Below are 24,262 nucleotides of genomic sequence, written 5' to 3'. Positions count from 1 at the left end.
TAGAAGAAACAAATACTACACACAGAGAGTGAATCATTACCAGCAGTCAATAATCTACCACAGAAATACAATCAAAAGAGACTTCATTCTTTCATTTTCAAGGGGACAGCCGGAAACTATGGGATTGTCAGTGATTTCTAGTAACTAACAGGCCATCCAGGTCTCTTCTCTATCATTTTGCTCCTCCCAAGCTACAATTACACCCCCTCCCCCCTCCTGCCAGCCAGAGCTACTCTTGTATGAATCTCATTAGAGTTGCTGCTGGTGATAAGCTCTGTCCGCTGTTATTACGACATACTGCAGAAAACAGCATTGCATTCCCAGGCATAGGAAGGAGCCTCTCTCTCTCTGTGCCTAGTAACAGGTAAGAGGCTGCTTTATTCCTCGGGGATCCGTCCAGCGACTTCTTCTTTAGTACATTGCATCACAGTCGTTTTAAGGAAGTTGAGAGTATAAATGCAAATGACTGTAGAGGAGAGGGCGACTTGTGTTTGTGAGGGGTGTACAGTGCTGGGGTCAGGGTGTGCATTGCTCTACAGGGTGGAGATAAGGTGTTTGGGGGTTGACCCACTTCAGCAGAATGCTGGTGACTTATACTTATGTATACAACATGCACTTTAACTTTTTTTCTTACATGACATTTCCTTTTATTTTCGTGAGAAAACATGTTCCTCATTTGTGCAGCCTGTACGTCATAATGTAGATTTCTAATTAATTTCTACGCAGTTTACAACCAGAGCGGCCAAACGCGAATAAACCGAGTCCCTGGAAATGTTGTGCTTTTTAAATCCATGATTAAATCAAGAGATCAGTAACATTCTGACACCCAGTGTGCACTGCCTATGGCTGGCTGATGTGTGTGTGTGGTTGTATGTGCAGGATTCTCAACTAAACCTTTTGAAACTCATCATCTGTGTGTAGTATTTTGCCATGTTATATCAACATTTCATCAGGAATAGTTTTCTTTTCTAATTCAAACTCTGTAAAATACTGTTTTAAAATATGTATTTATTTGTATTTCTCCATCCATGCTAGCAAATATATTTATTTTTGTAATGTATTTTGTATCTGTGCACTTGTCCTAATTTCTATACCCCCACCCCTCCTTCTTCATTATTTTAAATGAGCCAGTAGGGCTGCAAAACTCCCCCTTATTTCCTCGCCCACCTGATTCATTTGCTTATCTTTTAGATTTCATGTCCCCTCCCTCCTTTCTGTTGTGTCCCTCTCAGTGAGTAGCCCTCTCCCCAGTCAGCATTTTGGTCACACTGCATTGTGATGGTTCTCCACAGCAGGACAGGAGTGAAAGTTGGTTGTCTTATCCTGTCATAAGGGAGCACTATTCGATGTATCTGTTTTTCTATGGGTGGAGGTTAATATCTTATTTTGTATTAATGTACAGTTAGTGCCTTCAATCTAATTTAGCAATTATATTATGATTGCATTGTTGACCTTCCTGTCTATATAGTTTTACTTCCCCCTACAGAAAGCAAATTGGATAATGTAAATATCTTAATGCAATTATGGCTCACAACAGACAAGCATCTTGCTTCCTTCTGGACTGATTGTTCTCTATATGTGATTACCTCCACAGCATGATGGTTTTTTGTTGTTTTTTTTAGCAACAAAAATCAGTAGTGAATATGTAGTGTTACATTTCCCCAGTGTACGCGTGTTATACAGAGTGTTTTCTTTGTGTGAAGTAAATGTGAAATAGTCCTGGTAATAAAGTGTAATTGCAGCTATAAGACCTGCACCTGTTCGATACCAACAGAGTTTAGCCTTTTGGTTCTGTGCCATTGTAAACATGTCAGGACTGTTTGTCCTGGGCTATTCTTTTATAACAGGCAGAATATATTTACCTCCCTTTTGGATGTAATTTTAATTTTGAACTGTTTAAATGGGCTACACTTTATTTTAGAGTTCAATTGAAACAGGTAAGATGTCTGACTCCAAAACTGGCTGACAAATTTGTGCTTTAAAACTGAAATAAACAGAAGCAAATTTCCTTATGTAATACTTTGAATAAATAGTAGTGATAGAGATAGATATGTATTTACACCTGACTTTTTATGCAAAATAGCAATTGGTTTTAATGACCCCCCCCCCCTTTTTTTTTAAAAAAAAACCCCAAAAACAAACAGTTTCATTTGCTTAGTGCAGTGGTTCCCAAACTCTCTCTGTTTGAGGCACCCTTAAGGTCTCAATTATTTTATCAAGGCACGCCTAGTCCAGAATAATTATAGAGTAGTCCTGTGTTATAAGTAGTTGGGTCAAAGTAACGTAATAAGTATTTAGGTCAGGACAGAAATACTTATCAAGTTGTTTGCAAAAAAAATAATGCACATAAATCCAAGGGAAAATAATATTTTTATATTTTTTTTTCAATTATTTTTCTGTCAAAGAACAATGTACAGCACTCATTAACAGGAATAAGGTCAAACAAAATAAAACAACAATATGTACAAAAAATCACTCTGCACCCCTTCACCATGTCACACTGTGTCATCACACCGGACAATCAGTGAGAAGGGAACAGGGAGTCCCAGGCGCCGCTGAAATTGGTAAAACATTTTTTTTAGGTCTGTGCACAAGCAGACCTGGCTGGGGCACCCCTGTGACAACACTGCGGTGCACGCTTTGGAAACCACTGGCTTAGTGTATTTCCATTGTAAACAGTATACTGCCTTTATAAACATGTTCAGAATCTATTAATCCTAACATATAGAACAAGGTGGAATTGTTTTCACTTTTTGGTTCATCTATGTTTATTCCTTAGAGCATTATTTGCAGATGTATTCAAAAGTGTGGGTCCCCCTGATCAAGTTACATGCTTCACTGCATGTCTAAACAGTGGTCAAAGTGGAAATTTAGAAGTGGCAGTATGGAAAGTTTAGGTGAATGGAATTTGATCGTTTTCACGTCAAAGCAGTTGGAGGCGTGGCCTTATACCTGCCGAATTCCAGCCCACTTCGACCATTGTCTCTAAGTGAAAAGCAGTTAACGAAATCTCCACAGTGAACAAACTTAAACATGACATATTTGTCCACATTTACTATTTACTTGCGGACCTTAACCTATTCTTTTTAAAAATAACATGAACATGGCATGTTGAAGAGTTTGGGCACCATGTCAGCCCATACTTAGTAGCACCGCCAGAAATCACAGCTTCCAAATGTTTTTTAAAGACCGCTAAGTCTTTCTAAAATTTCTTTTAGGAACCTTTTCCTACTCGTTATAGCAGACTTCTTTTAGTGCAAATAAATACTTAGGTCATCTTGCATGTACAGCATGTTGGACATCTCGCCACAAATTTTCAGTAATATTCATGTCTATCGACTATGGAGGCCATTCTGAAAGCTTAACCTCTCGCTCCTCCTGTAAATACTTCATGATTGTATTGAGGCTAATATATTCATTCATTCTGCTACCTGGACAATATTCCAGTGCCTCTGTCTGCCACAGAGCATAAAATATATTCCCATATGCTTAATGGTTTGCAAAGTGCTCGTTTATTCAGATGTTTCTTCTGGTTTTTCTCCAAATGTCTCTTTGTTGTGGCCACAAAGTGGCAGTTCACAGCATTTTGTTCACATTTTTCATGTTAATTATTAAGCTGTTTTGCATAGTTTAAATGTTGACTTTTGTGAATAGGTCACAGGAGATGTGTCCTTCTAAAACCCTTCCATGCAGATTATTTCTGTGTATTGTGGTCCGCGACTCAGGTGTGGCTATCTGCAGGTCTTTCACGGTGATATGTGCTTACTGCTCTGCATATATAACTCATTTCTTAGTCGTTCGATCAGAGATTTGTTTTGGGTCTTCCAGATCGTCTCTTGATGTCAGCAGTTCCCCTTAACTTCCATTTCTTAATGATGTTTCTGACAGCGGGAATTCCAAGCTGGAAGCATTTATAGAAATCTTTTTATAGCCTTCCCTGCTATGTAACAGTCAATTATCTTTATTTTCAAGACCTTAGTCAGCTGCTTAGAGGAGCCCATGGTTGTTAAGGCAAGGACAACAGTCTAAGAGGTTAGAAGGGTTAGCGTATTTATTCAACTCTTGAATTGTCTTCATATGATTTTAATTTAAGGCATAATGAATCAAATTGAGGCCTTTAAAGAGGTATTTCTAAATCAACTGGAAGGGTGCCCAGTTGTTTTCATAATCAACACTTTTTATTTTTTTTAATGTTAAATTCAGCAAATAAACAGTAGTTGTACATTAAAATGCACAGAAAAATGTAATATTAATGTTTGTAGAGGTTGTTCACATCTTTTCAGTTACAGATTCAGTAAAACAGGCATCCAGCTGTATTTTGTGAATTAAAAGTAGAAAAAATATACTTTCTGTTTTAGATTACACCAATAAAAAGAAATAGTTTTACCTTTTTTACATAGTTTTGATTTCATGGTGGTTTACTACATTTCTAGTCTTTAATGTACAACTGTCTCAATTTTATTTATTTTTGTTAAAGTATAGTATTCTGGTTATTTAACTACTTTTGCTGTATAGCATTCTGTGCTGGATTTCTGTGTACCCGTATCTGCTGTGGAGAATTACCGGATAATTACTAGAGAAACATTAGTCGCTCATGGATGATTCGTCATACAATTTCTCTATTGTTAATATTGTGTAACGCGATGATGTAAATGATCCTGAGGCCATTTGCCTTGGATATGATATAGGATATGAGGAATAAGAAACATCTCTGTTTAAACAGCTACAGTATAGCAAAACACATGCTAATTTCAGCACTGTTTTATTGCCCTTCAGACAGATGGTGAGTGTGATTTTTCAGCTCCACTACTATAGTCCGGATTGGTCAGGAAAACAAAGTGTAAATGTTAACTCATAAGATGACTTTAGAACCATGCTGATTAGTGTAAGCGGAATGACACTTTCAGAGCTTTTCTAAAAATAAATAAATAATTTGAGCACACTGACTAGAATTATTAAACAAGACTAAAGCTGGGTACACACTACAGAAATTTCGACCAACCTTTTTATGCCGAGCGATTTTGCATGCGATCGATGGTCCGATCGCTCGGTCCATGGACTGCATACACACTAGCCTTGTTTAGGACGATAAAGGGAAGAGCGGATGTCCCTTTAGCGACTTTTTACAGCCATGTTGTCGTGAGCAATGACTGTAATTTCATACACACTGTTGTGGATCGGTCAGAAGTTTATACACACTACACAGCGGTAACGAGATTGGAACGTAAATATTAAACGGTACGACCAACCAAATGAGGCGACAATCGTCCATTTGGGCAGACTTTCGACCATCGTGTCACTGCACACACTGACCCGACTTTTGAACGAGCGCTCGTATGCCGGCTGATTCAGCCGATTATTGGACGAAAAGCGTGTAGTGTGTACACAGCTTAAATATTATCTCTATCACTCTACATTAACGTTTGCCAGTTTTATGGATAAAATTTGCATAGGTAATGACAATTATCACCAGTGAGCTGGTGTCATTGGGCAAATTTGTTTATTGGTTTCACTTTTGACAAAAAACCACAACTTTTTGCCACTAACTTTTAACTTGGGCGTGTAGGTAATAGCTTAAAAAAATAAACAGCATATTGGCTTCAATTTGGCAATGTGATTACTATGCAGAGGCATGAACCAGCATTCTGAGTTTGGAAGGTGGTAGCTTAGCAATTAGAATGACGGAACATGAGGCAGGCGAGTTTGATTTTTTTTTTTTTCTTCACCAGGTTACTTTGTTGGCATTCGGGCATAGTAGCCACAGCATCTGCCAATCTTGACAAGATGATGTGGAGAAATATGGGAAGCTACTGGAGCGTGGAAAGTTAGTGGGCAAAGAAAAAAGTGGAAACTCCTTTTATAAAGTCATATAAACCTGTACCGCCTAGAATATTTCTCCTACGGTGCCCACCCTCCCTCTCTTAGACGGAACCCCAGCCCCTGTTCCTATGTGATTAATGCAGCTTTAATAGGGTAGTGACCCGTGTGAGCAGCAGCATTGAGTTTACCAACGTCCTGAATTGCGCAGGAGGGATGCAGCACCATTCTTCAAGATGGATAATGGAGGAAGCTGCATTCTCAAATGTCATTTCAAATCATGATCATCATCATTTATTTATATAGCGCCAACATATTCCGTTGCGCTTTACAATTGGGGACAAACATAATAAACTAATAAACAAACTGGGTAAAACAGACAAAGGTGAGAAGGCCCTGCTCGCAAGCTTACTATATTTACATTTCAAATGTTTAATTAGGCTGAGATTGGGTGATTTTAGTGTATTCTGAGTGCATGCTCTAATTATGAACCTAGAATGTGTCCTTGGAATGGAAATGCACTTATCATCAAGGACTGGATTAATTGAGGGTTGCTTTGAGCTAGAGAATTGTACACCTGTATATTTAATTACACTTTTTTTCTTTTTAAAGGAATATAATCTAATTCTTTTGCACAGAAGCTATCCCATCTTGTGCGAGCTTGTTGGGACAGACTCCAGCTTAAGATCTAAGAGAAAAATTATTTGCTTGACAAAGAGAAACACCTAGATTTTCATGTGTTTTGGTCTCTATGAAATTGTCATATTAATAGACTGGAGGTTATTTACAAAGCATAACTGATGTACGCCGCAAAATGCCTTGGTTTTGCACCAGTGTGAGTGATCTACATGGCGCACATCAAGGAGTTCGCCTAGACGGTGAGGCAGGAATGTCTCTACAGTAAAATCAGTGGCGCTATATAAATAAATGATGATGTCACATCAATATACAAACTTCTAACTCTTTAGTACCACCACTTTTAATAAGATTAACTCCCCCCCTAATAAAACAAAAATCAATAATGGCTTAAATTAACCAAGAACAAGCCACCCATGAAATTGCTTTATTATTTATAGCAAGTGTGTGTTAAAATGCGCTACTGAAGTCCAACCTAGAAACAAAAAATAGGTCCCCATCATCATCATCAACATTTATTAATATAGCGCCAGCAAATTCCGTAGCCCTTTACAATTGGGAACAAACATTAATAAGACAATACTGGGTAATACATACAGACAGAGAGGGAGTTAGAAACACAAGTATAAGATGAGATCTGAAGACCACTGTCTCTGTAGTGACAATGGCCATGCATGACAAATACATGCATAAAAATGTGCCCTCCCCAACCCTTTATCTGGTTACAGCAATCTTGCTCGGCAAAAGGAAATTGTTTCTGCGCTTCTCCATAGAACAAGGTGTTCCAGTGCACTTACACTGTACTTTGTTAGGAACACTTTCATCTCCTCTCAGCTTCTGCACTTGCACAAAGCAGAGCCCATGGCTTGTGAAAAGCCACATATGCAATGCAGAACTAACCGTTTGCACTTTGTATATAAAATGCAATACTAAAGTGAATGCTGATTCAGGTTTTCAAGCAAAACCTTTATCACAGTGTATGAATCACACAGGTCTATTATTTTGCATGTGCCCCTTAGTCAGAGACTGAGTTCTAAAACATCTGATGACCATGCCCTATAGCCATGTTCTCTCCTAAAAGAAACAAACCTGCCATTATAATGCTACATGAGTGAACTGTTTCTCTCCTATGTAAATGTATATATTCCTTAAGGAGGACATGGCATTGTTTATTTTTAGGGGGTGGGGATTGAGGCATGATACAACAACCTGACCTTGATGGGTCATTGTTGCAGTGGGTACGGTATAACCTGGCTCTATTCCATATGAGAAATTCTTCCCTAATCACTGTAGATCTCTCTGGTCTTTTGCTTCTTATTTTACAAACAAATTGAGGACATGCTACTCTTGTTTCCTATCGGTGATCCCACTGTTTCAGGTCACTGCTTCCATTCCTGTGCATAGCCTCTTTCTCCTATGCATGTGCTTCTGGTACAGGCAGACACTGTATGAATGGAGAGCTACCTGCACAGAGATTCAGTCTAGATAGGATACAGGGATTGAGTTCTGTGGAAACTATGAGGAGGTCGCTCAGTTTTATTTGTTCCCTTTCTCTGATTCTAGGTCCTCACTAGGAGGATATATACTTATAATACAGCTATTTTTACCAACACTAATCTGTATTTGTGAAGAACTAATAGTATAAATAGGTTTGTAAGTAAAAAGGACACTTCCAATTATCGATTTCACTATATTTTATGTGCAGTATGCTGCGCTCCCTTTATAGTACCATCCTCGCTATGTTTTCTGTACAACAGTACATTAAATGTATTACATTTATGAGTTGTGTGTGGATATAGATATATCTATCATCCTCCCTATATGCTGTTTTTGGTTTGTGGTATAAACAGGTAGTACTTTATTTAAGCAGAAGGAAGCAGATGTAGCTGTGGCCTCATTCCCATCTGTATAACTAAGTCTCCTTCCGTTACGGTTTATGGTCCGGTCCAAGAAGACTGAATATAAAACTAATTTTCTGTAAGAGCCGTCTGATAAGATTGCTTTGGCCAGAAATAGCTTTTGCCTCTTTCACTTAAGCATTGTATGGTTAGTTACACCATAATGTGGTTAAACTAAAAGTTCATTATGTCTTAAGACCATAAAAGAAACTCCAGTCCTTTCAGGTGGAGCAATTTATGAGGCTTGAAAAAAGGCCCCTTTTAAAGCTGTGACAGTTTATTTCCTGTGTTGCTTACACTGGTGTTAACAATATGTACATTACAAATGTTTGTGGCTTTGTTATTTAATGACAGTTGTGATGAATCATATTATACTTCTTTGCTTGTGCCTTCTGTAGCATTAGTTTTAATTTGACTGCAAGGAAAAAATGGCTTATTTCATAGTTGCTTCACAATAAATATATTTGTAGTCCGTTAAAACCTAAAAAAAAAACAACAAAAAAAAGCTTTTTATCTTTTTCAATTGTATACAAAAAATGTCTTCTAGGTGTGATGTTTAAACAGTTTTGTTGAGAGCCTGTCCGCCTTGCTATCCGTTCCACTGCTGACCCCACTGTTTCCATGTACTTTGTCAGAGATTAAATTTAGCAGCAATTGGAACATCTGCTTCTCTCCAGACGTATACCCCTACATTAACATGCTTTCATCTACTCGAATTCTCCTTCAGGCTGGTGTCAACTGCTGCAGATGTTTACAACGCTACTAAAAGAAATAAAGTCTATTTAAATAATAAATTTATCAGTTTCTTATTGATTTCAACATGTACTAAAATTGGAACATATAGCGGGTAAGGACTAGAGATGGTCACTGACCCCCGTGTTTTGGTTTTGTATTCGGTTTTGGATCTGGATTACCTTCGTGTTTTGGTTTTGCAAAACTGCCCTTGCGTGTTTTGGTTTTGTTTGGTTTTGTTTTGCTATTTTTGAAAAAAATAAAAATTTTTTGGTCTAAAATAACCTAATTTAGTGCTCCATCAGTTTCTTAGATAAGTGAGGTAATTCTAAAGCTAATAAATGATGAAAAAAACAGTTTAATCCCTGGTAGGCCGTCCTTAATTCGAACACTTGTCTGCAAATTATACAGACAAACCTGGTTGTTTACCTCCTCCATCTTTGATTATTGGCAATGTAGCCATCGTCTTTGGGTGTATATTACACCCTCCACTTGTAGTTGAATATTCAAAAAAAGCAGCCTGCACAGACTGTGGAACTACAAAGTAAAATTAAATGGACCACGGTAGTTTGGTGGCTATCTATGCCCCCCCACCCTCCACTTGTAGTTCAATATAAACAAAGCAGCCTGCACAGACTGTGGAACTACAAAGTAAAATTAAATGGACCACGGTACTTTGGTGGCTATCTATGCCCCCCCCCCCTGCCCTCCACTTGTAGTTCAATATAAACAAAGCAGCCTGCACAGACTGTGGAACTAGAAATTTGAATATACAAAGAAATGGACAAAGGAAGTTTGGTATCTGTCTGCATCAGATCCCCTCTCCACTAGGAGTAGAATAGAAAACTATCATAATCAACATCCTCATTAGCGCCCTCGTCGCCTCCACAAATCTCCCCCCTCATCCTCTTCTATTTCCAAAGTGGCATCCTCAATTTTTGTGTATCACCGGCTGCACTCGGGCTGTTCAGGCACACATCAGCAGAACTGCTGAAAGGGCCCTTGTTTATGGGTACACTAACAGAATGCTCATGATTACACATAGCACTGTTGGGTGGACCCTCCACAGGGATTGGTGTCATTTGTGAATCAGAGCAAACATTATCCTCTGCCTTACTGTTATCTTGCAGCTCGGCTTTGACGCGTAACAGTAGTTGTGCACCAATTGTGTGCTCAGTAACTTTTTGGGATCTGCCACTAATAGCCAAAGGTGAAGGCCTCATTCTCTCTTTGCCACTGCATGTGTAGCATGTTGGCAATTTTTTTTTTCTCGGCACTTAACTTTTGCTCAGGAACACTTCTTTTTTCGCTTCAACACAGTACATTTTTTTTTTTTTTTTTTGTTTTTTTGGACTGATTTCGAAACACTGTAGTTTGACATCGCCTTGCCCAGATGACGTACTGGGAACACTACCATCAGGACTAGTGACAGAACCTGGTTGCTCATATGTGGACTGCTTTGAATCCATTCTGAGCCCAAAGCACTTGTAGTGCTACAAATTATTTGGTAGATACTGCTGACAGATAGTAATTTTCAAAGCCAGAAATATTTATGCACAATTATGGGGGACACCCCAAAAGCACTGGGGAGTGCCAAATATTGGAAAAAAAAATAAAAAATCCTCTATCCTCCTCTCTTCTCTAGCGATTTTTGATAGCTCAATTGGAATAAGAATATTGCATTCTCTGTCCCTGCTCTAATCAGCCTGTGACTACACCCTGCTCTCTCCCTCTGTCAAATGGAGATGGATTGCTGTGGAGGCGTGTATTTATAATCTTGAAGTATCGCGAGATCCGAGCCCCGAGATCCGACGACATCACGATGACGTTCGGCCTCGATTTGGATTCTGAGCGGGCGGGAGAGTACAAAGCTACTCGGCTCGGTACTCGGATAGGCGATATTCTGATGGATTCGGATCTCGGGAAACCGGACCCGCCTATCTCTAGTAAGGACACACATAAACTGTATAAATGGCAGTTTCTAGAAATTAAAAACTGCTAACGGTTTATCCTGATTTCCACTCTGTTTGGTAGGGACCCTTTAGACCCTTTAGTCTTCTAGTTCTATACTGTAGACCTGCTAGTTAACCGAAGGAGACAATGTTGATGTGGAATATTTTAGCACAGTAGTTTCCAACTTTAAAAACTACTTTGTGGTTTTTTTTTTGCTACCATTTTGGCTATATACCGAGGTGTGAAATTCTTTTACTGTTGTATTATACTTGGTTTAGAGGATATGCCAGTTTCCATAAAGATTTTATTACAGGTCCGTTTCAGGCCTGTAGTTTCTCCATCATAATTTAGATTGACAGGCAAAATCCTATGCAGTTTACTAGGTGTTGAGTACATTTTATGTATCATTGGTACTAGCCACCACATCTAAAAGTCATTCAAAATGTTATGGAAAATATTTCCTCCCACTCTTCCTCTTGCATTAGAGATTTTTCAGAGTGTTAGTACATAAATTCTAGAGCAAAATGTACTATCTCATTTAGCAGTAGAGTTTAGATGTTACTAAGAATTGGAGGGGGTACAGTAATGGCCAAGAGTTTTGAGAATGACACAAGTATTGGTTTTCACAAAGTTTGCTGCTTCAGTGTTTAGACCTTTTTGTCAGATGTTGCTATGGTATACTGAAGTAAAATTACAAGCATTTCATAAGTGTTGAAGGCTTTTATTGACAATTACATTCAATTTATGTAAAGAGTCAATATTTGCAGTGTTGACCCTTCTTTTTGATTTCCTCTGCCATACGCCCTGGCATGCTGTCAATCATCTTTTGGGCCACATACTGACTAATGACCGCCCATTCTTGATTAATCAATGCTTGGAGTTTGTCAGAATTTGTGGGTTTTTGTTTGTCCACCTGTCTCTTGAGGATTGACCACAAGTTGTCAATGGGATTAAGGTCTGGGGAGTTTCTTGGCCTTGGACCCAAGATTTCGATGTTTTGATCTCCGAGCCATTTATCACTTTGCCATATGACAAGGTGTTCCATCATGCTGGAAAAGGCGTTCGTCACCAAACTGTTCTTGGATGGTTGGGAGAAGTTGCTCTTGGAGGATGTTTTGGTACCATTCTTTATTCATGGCTGTGTTCTATGGCAAACTTGTGAGTGAGCACACTCCCTTGGTTGAGTAGCAACCCCACACATGAATGGTCTCAGGATGCTTTACTGCTGGCATGACACAGGACTGATGGTAGCGCTCACCTTTCCTTCTCCAGACAAGTGTTTTTCCAGATGCCCCAAATAATCTGATAAGGGGATTCATCAGAGAAAATGACTTTACCCCAGTCCTCAGCAGTCCAATCCCTGTACTTTTTGCAGAATATCAGTCTGTCTCTGATGCTTTTCCTGGAGAGAAATGGCTTCTTTGCTGGCCTTCTTGAGAATAGTCCATCCTCCAAAAGTATTTGTCTCACTGTGCATGCAGATGCACTCACACCTGCCTGCTGACATTCCTGAGCAAGCTCTGCACAGGTGGTGCTCCGATCCTGCAGTTAAATCAACTTTAGGAAACTGTCCTGGCGCTTGCTGTGGGCGTTCCTGGGCGCCTTGAAGCCTTCTTCAAGCCTTCTTCCTCTCCTGTCTCCATACCTGTTCTTCTGCTCCATCTTCGCTCCTATGTCTGCCCGGAGTTCTGAAGTATTGGTACTTTGTGTTTTTTGCTCTGTACTATGTCACCCTGTATGGTCTCCTGTTTGTATTATGTACGGCGCTGCGGAAACCTTGTGGCGCCTAACAAATGATGATAATAATAATATTGAACCTCTCTCCTTGGAGTTCTTGACGGTCCGATAAGTGGTTGATTTAGGTGTAATCTTACTAGCAGCAATATCCTTGCCTGTGAATCCCTTTTTGTGCAAAGCAATGATGACTACACGTGTTTCCTTGCAGGTAACCAGGGTTAACAGAGGAAGAACAATGATTTTGAGCACCACCCTCCATTTAAAGCTTCCATTCTGTTATTCTAACTCAATCAGCATGACAGTGAAATCCAGCCTTGTTCTCATTAGCATTCTCACCTGTGTTAACGAGATAATCACTGACCTGATGTCAGCTGGTCCTTTTGTGGCAGGGCTGAAATGCAGTGGAAATGTTGTTTTTGGGATAAAATGCATTGTCATGGCAAAGAGGGAATTAATTGCAAATTATCTGATCACTTTTCATGACATTCTGGAGTATATGCAAATTGCCATCATAATAACTGAAGCAGTTTTTATGATGTGAAAAATATTTGTGTCATTCTCAACTTTTGGCCATGACTGTACTAATAAGGGTCACAATATTGCACTGAAAAAATATCAGTCAGAGGTGGGGCAAAAATAAAAAATATTGTGCAATGTAGTCATTTGAAGCTGACAATGTGATTTGTATAATAAAGATCTAATTCTCAGTATCCTCTAGTTTTCTGTATATATGGACAACTACACAACTTCTGGCGCTTTTGAAATGTTATGTGGCATGGTTAAAAGTTGGCGTAGCCTACATTTTTGCAAAGTAGACCCTAATTACAAAGTTATGTGCTCAGGGTGCTAAACAATGACTATTTATGCTGCTGTTGGCATTCTCCAAAGGTTCCATGACTGGAAAGAACTTCTAAAGTGATGCCACTTGGGCTCTGCTGATGACTATATCTGTAGGCAGCTGGTTGATCAGGGCTGTAACATGTGATAAGGAGGAGTGGGCTGTTTCCAAAGGCTGTAGCTTGCGAAGTTTTATATCTGTATTCACTGAAAATTATCAGGTAACGTTTGGAGTGTTTCTTATACGTTTTGTTTTTTTGTTGCATGGTGGGTAATAGCGATTTTTGGCTTCTATGGGTGCTGTATCAATATTGTTGTGTGTTCACCTGTGATCCGGTGACCACAATCAACACACTAATAACGATGTGTGTTTGTAGCTGGGCGATGAAGATTTTCATGCTGTCTGCATTTCAAACTTTAAAGGTGATGTACATGTTGTGCTTTTAAAGCAAATTTATGAACATTTGTTTGTGTATTAGAAGCTGCATGATTGCATATAGCTTGAAACTCAACACTATATTCTCCAATTCCATGTAATTGTTAGGAAGCAAGCGAAAGGCACACTCCTTGTTTAGCTGACTTTACCTTCTTTCAAGTCTCTAATTTTAAAACGGTTTAAAATCTGTTGTTGAGCGTGCCTCTTGGTGTCATGCAAGGGCAAGCCAAATCAACAGCTTTTCAGCTAATCACTTGATCTTTTCCTGATAGTTGATTTTTTTTTTTTTTTATCTGTGAGCAAGATTGCCTAGTTGCATAATCTAACAGCTGTGTTTTTTCATTAACATTTCCAAATTCTTTTATTTTACATGTACTGGTGTAAATGGGTGTGTATGCAACAATATTGTTTCAGCCTTCTAAACCAGCCATTTTTGTAGTGCCAATTTACTTATATTTTTTTAATAAATATATAGGTGACACATTCCCGAAGAACTTCAGTCAGTAGAAGTGTCAGCAGGCTGAGACGTAGCAGCAGGCAAACTGACACATGGAGGCACATGGGATGAATACCTCCCAAACTAGTGAGGTGGTATTAGGGATGGGGATGGGTTTATGTTAAACCTTTCTGCGTGAAGTTTTTTTCTAGATTGTGTCACACAGCAGCACAATACATTACACTGCCTTACTAACATAAAAAGGCCATATGGTATCACTCATAGTGTTTAATTGTATCAATAAAACAAATTCCAGCCCGAGAGCATGCATTTATAAACGTACAAAAGCACACTTCCCATTGAAACGTAGACACCACTGTTCTAGCACATGCAAGCATATTTAAACCTTGTCTAAACACAGTACCATAGTGCGACTCCATATTATAAAGGCTCAACTACACTTTGCTTATTTTGTCAAATAGAACATTATACATTTTAAATTCATTTTTAATTTAAAAACTTCCACCACCAAATGCAAAACGGTTTTATTTGTTACAAAAATGTGTAAATTCAGGTATGTTTCTTTAGAGATGATGGCGTGTTCTGTAATAAGAAAGTACATACAGGAAGTTATATCAACTGAAGTCTAGTGGAGCTGCATTGTGCGTTTTTGAAGGTAGTGCTGGTAAAAACAAGGACAAATATAATGTTCTTGAGTGCATACCTGATTGTCAATTATTTCTTAAGATTATTAAACTAGATTAGGTTTAATGCCAATTTCTTGACACAATATGATTGCATTACACCAGTTATAGTACTTTTGCATTGATTAATAGTTATATTGTTGCTAAGTTACCAATAGATTGCAAAGCCAAACGCATTGGCTTTTAGATCTATTAGATATTTGGTGTCACTATTTGCTGTTTATAAAGCAGCACAAAAGGTTCCGCAGCGCCGCACATGAAATTTACAGTAGTATGCAATACACAGACAGCAATGGTCCATAACATTTGACTTATTTATTTTTTTAAAGTATTAATACAAAGACCAGACATCTAGTATTCAACATATTACATATACCAGATTGTCCTTTAAGTCATCAGATGTGGCGATTAATCCTCATCTCCTGGCCATGACGGCTGTCAATGGAAATGCTTGATGCTGTGCCAAGGCCAGGAACAGTCAGAATGTGATAGTTGTTCTGCATTCTCACAGGAAGTCCCATTGTCACAGGAAGTCTCAGTGATGTCACTAGGAATCTCCTGGTAGACAGGTCTGTGTTATCTTGCAAGGGATAGCTCAGTGGTTCCCAAACTTTTGCAGTTCGCGGCACCCTTAGAGTCTCCAAATTTTTTCAAGGCACCCCTCCAAAATAATTACTGAGCAGTCCTGTTTTAGAGGTAGTTGGGTCAAAAAGTTGTAATAAGTATTTAGGTCACGACAGAAATACTTATTTAGTTGTATGCAAAAATGCCCCTCTGCAACCAGGCACACTGCCCCCTCTGCAACCAGGCACACTGCCCCCTCTGCAACCAGGCACACTGCCCCCTCTGCAACCAGGCACACTGCCCCCTCTGCAACCAGGCACACTGCCCCCTCTGCAACCAGGCACACTGCCCCCTCTGCAACCAGGCACACTGCCCCCTCTGCAACCAGGCACACTGCCCCCTCTGCAACCAGGCACACTGCCCCCTCTGCAACCAGGCACACTGCCCCCTGTCACGTTGCTCCCTCGGTCTCCCATCTGTCACGCTGGCCCCCTCGGTCTCCCATCTGTCACGCTGGCCCCCTCGGTCTGCCCTCCCTCTGTCCCCCTCCGCTGGCCCCCTCGGTCTGCCCGCCCTCTGTCCCCCCCTCCGCTGGCCCCCTCGCTCTGCCCGCCCTCTGTCCCCCCCTCCGCTGGCCCCCTCGCTCTGCCCGCCCTCTGTCGCCCCCTCGCTCTGCCCGCCCTCTGTCGCCCCCTCGCTCTGCCCGCCCTCTGTCCCCCACCCCCTCTGCTGGCCCCCTCGCTCTGCCCGCCCTCTGTCCCCCCCCCCCCCTCCGCTGGCCCCCTTGCTCTGCCCGCCCTCTGTCCCCCCCCCCCTCCGCTGGCCCCCTCGCTCTGCCCGCCCTCTGTCCCCCTCCCCTCCGCTGGCCCCCTCGCTCTGCCCGCCCTCTGTCCCCCCTCCCCTCCGCTGGCGCCCTCGCTCTGCCCGCCCTCTGTCCCCCCCCCCCTCCGCTGGCGCCCTCGCTCTGCCCGCCCTCTGTCCCCCCCCCCTCCGCTGGCCCCCTCGCTCTGCCCGCCCTCTGTCCCCCCCCCTCCGCTGGCCCCCTCGCTCTGTCCGCCCTCTGTCCCCCCCCCCCCTCTGCTGGCCCCCTCGCTCTGCCCGCCCTCTGTCCCCCCCCCCCTCCGCTGGCCCCCTCGCTCTGCCCGCCCTCTGTCCCCCCCTCCGCTGGCCCCCTCGCTCTGCCCGCCCTCTGTCGCCCCCTCGCTCTGCCCGCCCTCTGTCGCCCCCTCGCTCTGCCCGCCCTCTGTCGCCCCCTCGCTCTGCCCGCCCTCTGTCGCCCCCTCGCTCTGCCCGCCCTCTGTCGCCCCCTCGCTCTGCCCGCCCTCTGTCGCCCCCTCGCTCTGCCCGCCCTCTGTCGCCCCCTCGCTCTGCCCGCCCTCTGTCGCCCCCTCGCTCTGCCCGCCCTCTGTCGCCCCCTCGCTCTGCCCGCCCTCTGTCGCCCCCTCGCTCTGCCCGCCCTCTGTCGCCCCCTCGCTCTGCCCGCCCTCTGTCGCCCCCTCGCTCTGCCCGCCCTCTGTCGCCCCCTCGCTCTGCCCGCCCTCTGTCGCCCCCTCGCTCTGCCCGCCCTCTGTCGCCCCCTCGCTCTGCCCGCCCTCTGTCGCCCCCTCGCTCTGCCCGCCCTCTGTCCCCCCCCCCCTCTGCTGGCCCCCTCGCTCTGCCCGCCCTCTGTCCCCCCCTCCGCTGGCCCCCCTCGCTCTGCCCGCCCTCTGTCCCCCCCTCCGCTGGCCCCCTCGCTCTGCCCGCCCTCTGTCCCCCCCTCCGCTGGCCCCCTCGCTCTGCCCGCCCTCTGTCCCCCCCCCCCTCCGCTGGCCCCCTCGCTCTGCCCGCCCTCTGTCCCCCCCCCCCCCTCCGCTGGCCCCCTCGCTCTGCCCGCCCTCTGTCCCCCTCCCCTCCGCTGGCCCCCTCGCTCTGCCCGCCCTCTGTCCCCCCCCCTCCGCTGGCGCCCTCGCTCTGCCCGCCCTCTGTCCCCCCCCCCCCCTCCGCTGGCCCCCTCGCTCTGTCCGCCCTCTGCCCCCCCCCCCTCTGCTGGCCCCCTCGCTCTGCCCGCCCTCTGTCCCCCCCCCCCTCCGCTGGCCCCCTCGCTCTGCCCGCCCTCTGTCCCCCCCTCCGCTGGCCCCCTCGCTCTGCCCGCCCTCTGTCGCCCCCTCGCTCTGCCCGCCCTCTGTCCCCCCCCCCCCCCCCCCCCTCTGCTGGCCCCCTCGCTCTGCCCGCCCTCTGTCCCCCCCCCCCCCTCCGCTGGCCCCCTCGCTCTGCCCACCCTCTGTCCCCCCCCCCCTCCGCTGGCCCCCTCGCTCTGCCCGCCCTCTGTCCCCCCCCCCCCTCCGCTGGCCCCCTCGCTCTGCCCGCCCTCTGTCCCCCCCCCCCCCCCCCGCTGGCCCCCTCGCTCTGCCCGCCCTCTGTCCCCCCCCCTCCGCTGGCCCCCTCGCTCTGCCCGCCCTCTGTCCCCCCCCCCCTCTGCTGGCCCCCTCGCTCTGCCCGCCCTCTGTCCCCCTCCCCTCCGCTGGCGCCCTCGCTCTGCCCGCCCTCTGTCCCCCCCCCCCTCCGCTGGCCCCCTCGCTCTGCCCGCCCTCTGTCCCCCCCCTCCGCTGGCCCCCTCGCTCTGCCCGCCCTCTGTCCCCCCCCCTCCGCTGGCCCCCTCGCTCTGCCCGCCCTCTGTCCCCCCCCTCCGCTGGCCCCCTCGCTCTGCCCGCCCTCTGTCCCCCCCCCTCCGCTGGCCCCCTCGCTCTGTCCGCCCTCTGTCCCCCCCCCCCCTCCGCTGGCCCCCTCGCTCTGTCCGCCCTCTGTCCCCCCCCCCTCCGCTGGCCCCCTCGCTCTGCCCGCCCTCTGTCCCCCCCCCCCCCTCCGCTGGCCCCCTCGCTCTGCCCGCCCTCTGTCCCCCCCCCCTCCGCTGGCCCCCTCGCTCTGCCCGCCCTCTGTCCCCCCCCCCTCCGCTGGCCCCCTCGCTCTGCCCGCCCTCTGTACCCCCCCCCCCTCCGCTGGCCCCCTCGCTCTGCCCGCCCTCTGTCCCCCCCCCCCTCCGCTGGCCCCCTCGCTCTGCCCGCCCTCTGTCCCCCCCCCCCCCTCCGCTGGCCCCCTCGCTCTGCCCGCCCTCTGTCCCCCCCCCTCCGCTGGCCCCCTCGCTCTGCCCGCCCTCTGTCCCCCCCCCTCCGCTGGCCCCCTCGCTCTGCCCGCCCTCTGTCCCCCCCCCCCCTCCGCTGGCCCCCTCGCTCTGCCCGCCCTCTGTCCCCCCCCCCCCCCCCCCCCCTCCGCTGGCCCCCTCTCTCTGCCCGCCCTCTGTCCCCCCCCCCCCCCTCCGCTGGCCCCCTCGCTCTGCCCGCCCTCTGTGTCCCCCCCCCCCTCCGCTGGCCCCCTCGCTCTTGCCGCCCTCTGTCCCCCCCCCCCCCCCCTCCGCTGGCCCCCTCGCTCTGCCCGCCCTCTGTCCCCCCCCCCCCTCCGCTGGCCCCCTCGCTCTGCCCGCCCTCTGTGTCCCCCCCCCCCTCCGCTGGCCCCCTCGCTCTGCCCGCCCTCTGTCCCCCCCCCCCCCCCCTCCGCTGGCCCCCTCGCTCTGCCCGCCCTCTGTCCCCCCCTCTGTCCCCCCCTCCGCTGGCCCCCTCGCTCTGCCCTCGGTCTGCCATCTGTCCCCCCTCCTCCTCTGCCCCGCGCCAGGCAAAAAAAAAAGAGAAAGAAAACAGAAACTTACCAATCCGCGCGGCGCCGGGACCCAGCAGACTCCTCTCTCCCGCAGCTGTCACTGAATGACGTCAGTGACAGCTGCGGGAGAGAGGTGTCTGCTGGGTCCCGGCGCCACGCGGATTGGTAAGTTTCTGTTTTCTTTTTTTTTTTGCCTGGCCCGCGGCACCCCAGTGACAGCGCCGGGATAGCTTAATCTGATATACCATGCTAGGTATACCAATCTGAATCTGATATACCATTCTATGCAAGGCTATAGTAATAGTAGTTACTGCTGTTGTAGGTGCTAGTAGGGATTCTGTGTTAGAATCTCATCTGAATCTTAAAGGTTTCTGCTTATTAAAGAAAAAACATAATTGCATTGCTTTCTGCTCTTAACTCCCTAAGAACCAGACTAGAAGTACACAAATGTAATCAGCATAATTGTATAATTGAAAGAATCGGACTAAAACCTTTTTCAGGGTCATTTTTTGGGGATTGCTTATAAAAGTTGTGTGTGGTTTTTTTTGTTTTTTTTTTAAATATTTTTCTTGCATTTTGTGTAAGTCTTGAATGTTTCAATAAATAAAATACTATATTTCTTGAATAGAGTAAGAAATAAACCAGTAATTACTTGCTAAACAGAAACATGAAATTGGGTATGACATAGGTGTGTAAATCCCCTCCAGTCTTGAGGCGTTTAAGGACTACTCCTTCCATGCTTCTTGTTTACCAAACATTTGTGAGCTTTGATTAGTAGAGCAGTACAGTGACTGAGACCTGAGCTGGTCTTTTATATGTTTAGTGGGTTGGTAAGTTGCATCATGTAGACTGGTGTTCAAATGATACAATTGTGTTCTGTCCATGTGACTGACTGGGAATAGAAATATTTATTATAACAACTGTAGACCTTAGTTTCACATGACTGGGGTAGAAAAAGAAGTCTGATCGTTTTACAAGATCCATGTCCACCTGGACTAAAAACCAGAATTTTATTTTCTGTTTGAGCCTTATCAAGGTGATATCTTTACTCTGTATTCAGTTGGTGAATTCAAGTCAGAGATGACTTACTGCTTGCATCCTCATTTATCTTACATGTGATGGTGAAATCTAATTACAAGTTTCAGGTTTCCTTTGCTGAACTGGCCATTTTTAGTCTCTGAGCTGCTTTTTAAATATTGATGTTTTAAAGTACCCAGCTTGAGACAGATTACACTTTCATTACAGCCTTTCAGAGGAAATGACCATTTTACTGCACTAACACCTGTGCTTATACTGCACATTTTACGTTTTTTTTTAGTATTGAACTCCAAGACTCCTATTGATTCTTCTTGCTATATAGTAGTATAAATGAAAGATGTATATAAATTAACCAATGTCTATATCCCCAGAGTTAAATGTTTGAGATCATGGAAAAATAAAAGGTAAACAAATCATAGAACGTCAATAAGGTACAGTAAAAGTGTTGTCAGAGACATTCAGAACAATATGGTGTCCAGTCAAACAATGGAGGTTGGTCAGAGAAGGTGTGGTCAATGGATATGCCTTATTAGGACATTCCTCCACATTATTTCTCAGTTCTGTTACTAGTTGGATGAAGCAAATTGTTGTTGCTCTCTGCTTGGGCCAGTTTCAGCTTTGAAGTCCCTCATACTGTGGTTACGTCTGTGATGGGCCACAGTTGGCCCTCTGAGCCTTCACCCAGCTCCTTCCTGCTCTACTGTTAGATTGGTTTGCTGTAGCACTTGTTTGAAAGGCCTGCTGATATGTTATTATAGATGGGTGTCTTTCCTTGATGAAATGTATTACAGAGTTTAAAGGTAATGTGCGGCTCTTTTAAGGCTTAGACGGCCACACCATGTGGCTCCGAAGTGTATACAGTAACTCATCACTGGTATAGGTGTTAGGACTACTATTTACTAAAGCACGCTCACATGTATGAAGCTAAAACACACATCTTACAAGCCACCATCATGAAAACATTACATTTGTCTGTATGTTGCTGTGTTAAGATGGTTTTTCCACATTAGGTTACCATTTTGCATAATTTTAGATTCCCCTTCCCCCCCCCCACCTTATATCAAATGTTTAAGTTCCTAGTTGCTGACTGCTCTTGTGTACCTTTCTTTACACTCCAGAGATTAGAATAAAATGTTTAAGGTTTGTATCTGGAGAGGCATGGATGGATTACCCATAGCCACTGATCAAGAAATGCAAGGAAACTTCAATTATTGCCTTATTTTATAGTCTTCTAGGTAAATTAAGGTAAAAAATGGTCATTAGAAAGCTCCATCTGAGGTCCTTTAGGCAATGAGGTAAAGCCATTACAGAGGTTTGGAAAGGACACTAGTGTAGCCTAAGTGTAATTGAATTCACCCTGCATGCTCAAAATACATTGCCCTGTAATTTAATTTATTTAATGATATAACTTCCTTCGTAATGCAAGTATTAAATCCCAGGAGCCAAACAGCCATATCAGTTATTACGGTTCCTCTATTGGGAACTAGCTTGGGCGTTGTCTGTCAGTTTGTCTGACTGCTGTATATACCTCTTGAAGCAATCCAATTTATAGTACAGTGTATTACATAATCCAATGGAGGTAGGAAGCAAATTGTGTGTGAGCCTGTCTTGTGCATAGTATGTCCTTGAAGCTGCAGAATAGATAGCGTATGTCATAAAAATAATCTGCAGCCTAGAGTATTCTTTTTATCTTAACTGATTCTTTTCCAGCCAGAACTATGGTATATTTAAACTACTGCTTATGTCTTGTGTATGGTAATTCATGCGTGTGTGTTGCTATGCTTAGAAATGTGTAACATGTATGTTTGTTTGTGTGCGCTTATTAACACCTCATGGCTAATAGAGGATTGCTGTGATGGTAGCACAGTGGCCTAGTGGTTAGCACTTCTGCCTCACAGCACTGGGGTCATGAGTTCGATTCCCGACCATGGCCTTATCTGTGAGGAGTTTGTATGTTCTCCTCGTGTTTTCGTGGGTTTCCTCCGGGTGCTCCGGTTTCCTCCCACACTCCAAAAACATACTGGTAGGTTAATTGGCTGCTATCAAAATTGACCCTACTATTTGTGTCTGTGTGTCCATATTGGGGAATTTAGACTGTAAGCTCCAATGTGGCAGGGACTGATGTGAGTGAGTTCTCTGTACAGCGCTGCGGAATTAGGGGCACTATATAAATGATGATGATGTGAGACGTTTGATCAGAAAAATCATTGCATAGCTGCAAGTTTATTCTGTTCCTAACATCTGTGTGACATGTATGCTGAACCTGGGGTGGCGGGTTTGTCGTCTCCTTGTCAATTTACATGTATTAGGTTTTATATTCTCTCAATATGGTTCTAGATGTATTTTTGTTCCTTTTTAACAGGCTTGTTGTTGTTGTTGTTGTTGTTGTTGTTGTTGTTGTTGTTGTTGTTGTTGTTGTTGTTGTTGTTGTTGTTGTTGTTGTTGTTGTTGTTGTTGTTGTTGTTGTTGTTGTTGTTGTTGTTGTTGTTGTTGTTGTTGTTGTTGTTGTTGTTGTTGTTGATGATGATGATGATAATAATAATATAATCACACAGAGGAAAATGGGCAGCTAGAAACCCCACACTACTTACATTTTTGTAAACTGTTAAGATTCCATCCCATGAGAAATGATGGGTGTTCTGTTCAACATTAAACACTCAGGTTATATGTAAGAAAAACTTTTTTCCATTTGGTGTTTTTAGTGAAGCTGCTATTAACGATTTACAGTTTGCTAAGTGTCATGTGATTTCCATGGCAACCAGTCACATTACATATGTAGTGAGCAGAGAAACACTCTCTTAGCAGGAATCAAATGTAACGCTGTTATTTATACATTCCCACCAACGGCTACAATTTTTGTTCCGTTATCATGTGTATCAATCAGTATCCCACACTTTAAATATTAGTTATAGTTTGTATAGCCCCACCATATTGCGCAGTGCTGTACAGAGAATCTGTAGTCATTAACATCAGTCCCTGCCCCATTGAAGCTTACAGTCTAAAAACCATGGAAAGCAAGAAAACAACGCTAATAATCACCTACAGACTATTAAATAATGAGGGTCTATATGTCTTTCATCACTTGAACCAATTATACAGTGTGTATGTATATATGTGTGTGTATATATTTATGCATCTATTAACATTTATGACATAAGATAATACAAAATACACTGTAATTACTATTCTCTATGTGGCCACAGTCTAAATTCCCTGTCACATAGATACACACACACTAGTGTCCATTTTTGTTAGCACCAAGTAACGGTGTGTTTTTGTACTGAGAGTAAACCAGAGCACCCAGAAGTAACCCTGCGAAAACATAGGGAGAACATACAAACTCCACACAGATAGGACCCTGGTCAGAATCCAACTGATGGCCCTAGTGCTGAGAGGCAGCAGTGTCATTCTATGTCATTTGTTTGTACTGTAATCCCCTTCAGTCTACAAAGTTGCATAATATGTTTGTGCTTTATAAGTAAAAGTTAATAGCACAATAGCACCCCCCCCCCCCCCTCCCGTTTTTTTCCCCTGCCATCATGTGTCAACAGAGGGGTTATGTGACTAACCGGCTCTGATTCCACATTGCACTGCTCGTTAAGGAACTTTCAAAGTTGAAACCACATGCTTTCATCAGAGACCCATTCTTGCTGTTGTAGCCATATCAGTCTCCTCCACAGAGTGATTTTGAAAAGGAGTGACTAAATTATGGGAGGACATCCTGGAAAAGACTGTCTGCTTGTTATTTTGTATTGCAAAGGTAGTTACAAAAATAGCTGTTTAGAAAAAACCAAAACGTGGGATTCAAGCTTTTAAGCAACTGCTCAGTCTTCAGTGCGGAAAA

At 44.4% G+C, this 24,262-nt stretch overlaps 1 protein-coding gene across 6 annotated transcripts in view; it reads left to right on the top strand.

The window, feature by feature from the left end:
* The first annotated feature begins 217 nt into the window (after window positions 1-217).
* Window positions 218-24,262, top strand: part of SEMA4D (semaphorin 4D) — a 70,470-nt gene continuing 46,425 nt past the window's right edge. For 2 of the 6 annotated variants that reach the window (XM_075211133.1, XM_075211130.1), the window contains exon 1: window positions 221-364. The gene's annotated coding sequence lies outside the window, so the exon portion shown is untranslated. Of the gene's footprint in view, window positions 365-1,352; window positions 1,373-13,809; window positions 13,832-24,262 lie in introns of those variants that run through there. The other 4 variants (XM_075211135.1, XM_075211136.1, XM_075211132.1 and 1 more) reach the window with 4 other exon arrangements.

Source organism: Mixophyes fleayi, chromosome 1, assembly GCF_038048845.1.
Source record: "Mixophyes fleayi isolate aMixFle1 chromosome 1, aMixFle1.hap1, whole genome shotgun sequence".
Lineage (NCBI taxonomy): Eukaryota > Metazoa > Chordata > Amphibia > Anura > Limnodynastidae > Mixophyes > Mixophyes fleayi.
Note: the sequence above shows the minus strand (reverse complement) of the source record. Positions and strands in the feature narration are given on the sequence as shown.